General features: G+C 47.7%; 1 pseudogene across 1 annotated transcript; it reads right to left on the bottom strand.

The window, feature by feature from the left end:
- On the bottom strand, window positions 1-5,817 carry LOC148055972 (olfactory receptor 52K2-like; annotated as a pseudogene). The gene is made up of 3 exons (XR_015704697.1): window positions 5,749-5,817; window positions 3,544-3,633; window positions 1-2,629 (listed from the first exon to the last, which is right to left on the bottom strand). The product of XR_015704697.1 is annotated as an olfactory receptor 52K2-like (transcript).
- Window positions 5,818-7,123: the final 1,306 nt, after the last annotated feature.

Here is a 7,123-nt window from a genome sequence, read left to right on the forward strand (position 1 = left end):
ACTTGGACCAGAACTACGAGATGTGTGTTGGAAGAGTCTGGTCTCCAAGTCTGCACTGTATTTTAGTTGTTGGGCATTGTGTAGATTGTACTGTTGCTGAGGATGGGGGGGGCAGGGATACAACTGTGTAATCCAGAAGGCACCCAAAGGCAGCAGTGTCAGGAGACACCGAAAGAATTGAGTTTAGTGGTCACCACAGGTCTTTGTAACGCTCCCCTTTCCTCTCTAGCTCGGTGCAGGATACAGGCAGGACCTCAAGCTTCCCTCGGAGACCAGACTCAGGGAATTCCTGTGCCCTGATTTCCATGGGGTGAAGGCATAAGGAGAGCTGGGATGGTAAGTCAGTATGTGGTGTTAGGAGATGAGTTTTCACCATAGTTAAAAACAGGTACAGGTTTGCTGAGGAGAATAAGAGGAGCCCAGTCCCTGTTCTCTGCTCCCCTTCTTTAATCCACACTCCTGCTCCTCACCTCCAGTGCGCAGAGGTGACCCTCCTACAACAGCCCTGCAGGCTTTTTTTTAGTTTATGGCCCTGTCCTTTGCATAAGGAGATCTGCATAAAGCGAAGGAGACTTGTGCGATTGCACTCTCCGGCTGCTCTGCGCACCCCATTGCAAACCATTCCTGCTCTCCCTAACACAGTGCTGCACCTGAGCGTCCGCTCAGGGGTGGGAGTGACGTATGACCCTCGTGCAGCGCAGCACGTGCAGAATTACATGGTCTCCGCAGAGGAGAGCCAGTTTACTGAAGTGCCATATCCACAGGAGTAGGATCTCACAGGAGTTCGGAGGCAAGTGAAGGCTTATGAAAAACTGGAGTTTCTCAAAATCCTATTACAGGTGCCTATATGCTTAGGGAAGAGCCACAACAACATAGAAAGCTAGGGAGTCTCATTAAAATATTGGGAAAAAAAATTGTAGAACAACATTTCATGGCTGATGCTGTTTTGGTGTTTCTAATAAGAAAGGAACAAAACCTTATGTGACAGTGCAGGGTTTCAGTGTGACTTGTAGACCCTGTTCTCAAGTGAGCTGGGTTTTTGTGATTGCTGCAAATGCTTCAGTAAGGTTTCAAGACAAGATTGGGATGAAAACAAAAACTGTTTGGGCCAACATCTGGATGAGTGTGTGTGTGTAAATGTGCATACACACATCCCAAACTCCCCCCTTGTAGCCAGGCACCAAGATCAGGCAGCTGCTAAAAACTAGTAAATGAATTAATGGAGAGTTACAGATTGGGTGGAAAAGGTACATGGGGAGGATGAATCCATGAACTGACTTTCATTTGCAAAGTGGTAAAAGACTTTTATCAAGAGCTGAGATGAAGAGGAGAGTCATGAGATGAAACAGATCCGAGGATGACCACAGATACAGTTAGACAAGATTTATCTTTCCATTCTGAACAGGAATGTAGAATTCACTTTCTAAAAATAATGTTTCACCAGGCAAATTTTCTGTGGTGCCTCCAGCTTTCAGGGTTTGGCCAAGATGACGACGAGATCTTCCCACTTTTCCAGTAGACAGCTTTGTAAGCTTTTTCTTTGCTCCCCAAACATGCTGCCATTGTTCTCTGGTCTGAACCCCATGCCTTCCCACCGGGCATTAGCGATGGGCTGGGGTCAGGACCTGGGCTGGATCCCTTTCTGCCAGAGCAGGCTCAGCACCCACTTCTAGATCGGCTTGGTCCTCATCCCATAGATGAGTGGGTTGAGCATGGGATGCACCAGCAGGTATAGGTCAGCCATCGGGATGTGGAGGTGTGCAGGGATCCTCTGGCCCCAGCGCTGAGTGTAGAAGGAGAAAAGCCCGGGCGTGTAGAAGAGCAGGATGACACTGATGTGGGAGCCACAGGTGCTGAAGGACTTCAGACAAGCTTCTCTGGAGGAGAGAGCTATGACCTCCCTCAGGATCAGCATGTAGGAGACAGTGATGAGGATGGAGTCTGAGCCCACCACGAGGGTGGCAGCCGTGATCCCGTAGATGCTGTTGAGCCAGGTGTCCCCACAGGCCAGCTTCACCACTGACATGTGCTCGCAGTAGGAGTGGTGAATGACGCGCGGGCCGCAGTAGGACAAGCCGGTCACCATGCATGTCAGAGGGGTGATGGTGGCGATGCCATGCACTGCAGCAGCCAAACCCAGCTTGGCAATGGTGGGGCCAGTCAGGATGCAGAGGCTAGTAGTAGGCCAGTCAGTAGCGCAGAGGCTTGCAGATGGCCAAGTATCGGTCGAAGGCCATGGTGAGCAGGACCCCTGACTCCACTGTGGAGAAGCCGTGGATGAAGAACATCTGGGCCACACAGCCCTCAAAGACGATCTCATGGGATTGGAACCAGAAGATGCTCAGGAGCTTGGGCATGGTGGAAGTGGTGAGCACGAGGTCAATGGCAGCCAGCATGGAGAGGAAGTAAAACATGGGCAGGTGCAGGCTTGGGTCCATCCTAATCACTAGGAGGAGTGTGATGTTCCCCAGCACTGCCATGATGTACGTGGTGCAGAATGGGAAGGCAATCCATAACTGAGCATCCTCCAGCCCAGGGATGCCTGTCAGGATGAAGGAAGAGGGACTGGAGTGATTCAGGTAGGACATGAGGCACTGCTGCAGAGCTGGAAGGGAAGCCACAGGAACAGCTGGCACAGACAGGGAGAAGAAAGAGCTGTAGCAAGACTGTTATGGATTCCAACCACTTCTCAGGCACACGGACCTGTGATCATATCCTCCTGCCTCTTATCCAGGTACACTCAGTCCCATCATTGGCAGGACACAAACACACATGGTCTTAGCCCGAACATATGGGAGTTACCTCACCTCTCCTCCCATCCCAGGCTGGCCTCTGGCTGTCGTCCCCACCCCTCCACTCCATAGTTTGGGAGTTACAAACTAGAAGTTAAGTACATTTAGTTGCCATCAGTACAAAAATCTAAGACGGGGAAAGAGGGAAGATCCAGAGTGCTTTGGGGATGCAGCTCAGCAGGACTCTGGTCACCCACACACCTCTGCAGGTATAAACCATAGCTCTCTTGGGCTGGTGTGCCCCATCTCATTCCCACCTTGGGAAACTGCAGCAGATGTATATTTGCAACACCGATATTTGTTGCCCAGAGCATTTTTGCTGTGAGAGCTGATGCCCATGGAAGCAGCACACTGACCCCATGCGTCCCCCAGCTGCGTGCCCTGCTTCAGGCCAGCACTGTGAGCTGTGGGGCTGTCTCTGCTGGAGCCCAAATCCAAACCACCTTGTTGGAGTCCCTTTCTGAATGGGCATCCCACCTACAGGGTCCCTGTCTCCTGCACTAGGAAGGAAAACCAGTGTCATGGCCAAAACTGCCCGGAGGCCGCAGTGCTGGTCCCTTCCAGCACTAACCCTCCCACAGTGCGTGTACCTCCCTGCCCTCAAGCCCTTGCCAGAAGAAAGAAGTGCTGTGAATTGTCCCTGTTTTACTGGGAAAACAGAGGCACAGAAGGGTTAAATTAGCCTGCTGGCAGTATGGGAATTAGATGCAAGTTTCTCAGGCACTTGCACCCTCTCTTTTCCCCAACATACCAAAGGGCCAGACCATCTCCTTGGCTTTCCAGATATTTGACTTCCTTGACCCCTAAATAGTTTCATCTCTCTTCCAAACCGCTTCGAGTCCTGCACATGACACAAACCAACAGGCACTTCAATCTCTTTCTAGTCATTGCTATTTGCAATGTAAGGCCAAATGTTGCACAGCCAATATTGTGAAAATGCTGCCAAGACAATGTTATTTATAATAGTTTATTGCAGAGAGGACTCTGTTTGCAGTGTAGTCAGCTACCTCGGCTATAAATTCAGGGAGGCAGAGACACAGCTGGCGCAAGCCAGTCCAGCAGGAAATGTGTCTCGTGCCAGAATTGCTTATCTGGAAGGGCAAACACATCTGAGATCCTGTAATCCTGCGCTTGGAAAAAAAGCAGATCCTCCCTCCTCTCTGTCAGAGGTAATTGATCTACAAATCTTGTGTACTGTTCTGGGCAGTGTTACCTGTGCTTCATCTTGTATAATAAAGCTATCCAGATTATTAAATAATGCTATTCAACAAGCATCAGACTCAGTTTTTACTGGGTCCTTTTCATGTATGTTCACAGTGCTGTCCTGGTTCTGTTCCCTTAGCAGGGTCTGGTTTCTTGGGTACACATAAACACATGAAATACCAAGGAAGCAGCCCTGCACAGAGCATCACACTTGGAGGAGCTCTTCCTTCATCTCATCAACCCCAACCTAGCCTTGCATGGTCCTCTCACTTCTACCACCACCCCCCAAGAACCACTGCAGTTGCAGCCTACATACAAATGCCATGTTAGGAAGATCTTGTGATGTTTGGCTATTTTTGAGTTGTACATGCAACAGCAGGGATGGAAGCAGCACTTTCAGCCTTTTTCCTGTTCAAGTGGAGCAGCGCTTTCAGGCCTGTTGACACACTTCATTGGCACGAAAAGCTGATAGAGTTTTATTTTGTGCAATTAAGTAGTTCAATAACTTGTAAGGTGACAAGTTTTGCTCATTGCAGTAGTCAAAATCCAGAAGATTTTCTAGAAATGGGGGACATTACCAGGCACCTTGACCTAGCTTGCTGTACCCCACTACATTTGTGGCAAACTTATTCTACTTTATTTTTAAACAGTGAAACAGATTAAAATACCCTCGGAGAATGCGCTGCTCGGTATTGAACAAGGTACAAAAGGAGCCGAAATCTTTAATTGCTAGCATACTGACAAAGCTTCCCTGACTTTGTAAGGATGCAATAGATTCTTGTACTTGAAGCTGAGATTTTAACTCTTTCCTCACTCATTTTTGTCAACGCTGCCTCTCTGCTGCTAAGCAGCAGTCATTAAATTTACCAGATTTGATGCGCTTCACATCTTGTGTCATTCTTAGACCTTGTAAATCTAACAGCCATGCAGCCTGAGCCTGTGAAAAACACAGAGCCAACACCTTTTGGTACGACTGTGCTAACAGCCACCCCGCACTCCTGACCAGCGTGCAGCTTGTCATGAAACAAAGATCCCTTGAATTTGGGGTTTTAAGAGAGCTAGAATAATGATCCAGTCCATACCCCTTTCCCAGTATAAGATCAAAAGTAATCTCTGATAGATGCATGCACAAGCTGATCTCTCATTGCAGAAACTCTATGCTTTCCCCAAATCACCCGTTTCAGAGCATTTTCCTATCATCACGTCTATATCTCACCGGAGCTCATGACTTTTGTCCTTTCCGTAAGGGAGAAGAACAAATTATTACCTTCCTTGTGGTGTTTGCCATCCTCTTCAGATTTGCATAAGCAAAAAGGACAGGACTAGAGCTATGATCAGGTAATCACAGGTCTTCACAGATGACTGGGTTAGCAGATGTTACACCTATGTGTCTACAGCTTGTTTAAAGTTGATTTAACCAAGGAACAGCTTGCAGCAGTACTTTTGTAATTAACCTATGCAAGGAAGCAAACTGAGGTTGCAGGCGTATGACTGGCAGTTCTCTGCCACAATATTCACTTAATGTGGGATATCTAGAAGTAATGAAGTAGCTCATTAACTCAAGAAGAGACAAAGTCCACTTAGATGTATTGGCATAGCTGCATAGTAACTTTTCTAGATAGATTGTTTTATATTCCACCTCAATTTGGCTAAAATTTGAACTTGGCTCAGAGCTTGGCACTATGCTTACAAATACTGGCATGACACCAGATTAAATGCAAAAAAAAAAAAAAAAAAAATCTACCCAGCTCACCTGGATGCTTTGGATGTGACCCTGGCTGTACCTACATCACCTTCAAATACTGTTTCTCTTTCATGCAACCAAGCAACTCTTCAACCAGCCAAAAGGACCTGCGTGGAAATACTTATATGCCTTAAGGAATGTGATCACCCTAATCACTCACTGCTGGGGCTTCAGAGGCACTAATCATCACAGAGGAGAAACTGCTGCCTGGGAACAGCCAGGAATAGCAACAGTTCGTAAACAAATTCGCTCCTCTTCCCCACTGCATGGGCTATGTCTGTCTCAGCATTAAGCAGTGCCAAACAGATCTTTGGTCCACAACGGGGGAAGACTTTATCTCTGGGTGGGCAAATACCCCTCTGGGCATGACTAGCTGTTCTCCTGGTACACACCCAATGGTGCATGTGTCCTTTGGGCTTAATTCTGTCGGTGTAAAACTCACTTTGGATTTGAATCCAATGTCACTGCACTCCTGGGGCACAAGATAGCAGCCTGGATTCTTGGGGCTGTATTTTCATGTCACCTTTCATCTGAGGATCCTGAAGCATCCATGACCTTTAGTGAATGCTTTGTAAATGAGTGCTGATCCTTTGGACCTAATTTAGGTATTCCCTGTCCTTGCAGTCTCTGAGGGTGGAGGTCATGTATGAACCACAGATGATCAGTATGGTATTTAGGGAGGGGGATGTGGCGGGCAGAGTGCAGGAAGCCATTCAGATAATCCCCACATCTTGGATCAATGTCAGTTTTTCAGCTGTTTCGGTCTGGCAGCTACCAACATGACACAAAGAGCAATGACTTATGGCTGTGCTGGCCCCTTGGGCTACTGGTCCTTCAAAAGAAAGCAACCAAAACTAGTAGAAATCTGCAGAGACTGGAGAGGAGGAGAAGCCCAGAAGATCAGTTTAAGGAGCCTTGTGGCTTCTGCTGGCGTTTTGGATACAGACAAATAGACGGCATGGTTGGAGATGCTCTTGGAAGGAGGCAACCCACAATGGGGCAGGGACAGCCCTGAGCTGACAGACATGGGAGCATGACAGCATGATAGACCATGGGAGACCCAAGCTGGGGTAGAGGAGAGTGAATGAGGATGAAGGAGCAGCAGAAGGAAACCACCACACACTGATCCAGACCTCCTGGACCACCATCACCCCACCAAAAGGGCTGGGAGGGCAGGAGTGCAATGCATGGGCACAACGTGGGGACCTGAGGCTAGGACAGGGGAGAAGAGATGTTGAAGTGATGAAAAATCAGGGGAAGGGTGAGAAACAGTGTTTCTCTAAATGTTTTTAAAATTTTTTTTTTATTCTTTTTTGCCTCAATGCATGAACTAATTATCAAAAGTTTATGTTAATTTGTCATAAATTAAACTCAGTGAAAATCC

This window comes from Nipponia nippon, unplaced genomic scaffold (genome assembly GCF_047370975.1).
Source record: "Nipponia nippon isolate SJK-2023a ecotype South Korea unplaced genomic scaffold, ASM4737097v1 scaffold_2, whole genome shotgun sequence".
Taxonomy (NCBI): domain Eukaryota; kingdom Metazoa; phylum Chordata; class Aves; order Pelecaniformes; family Threskiornithidae; genus Nipponia; species Nipponia nippon.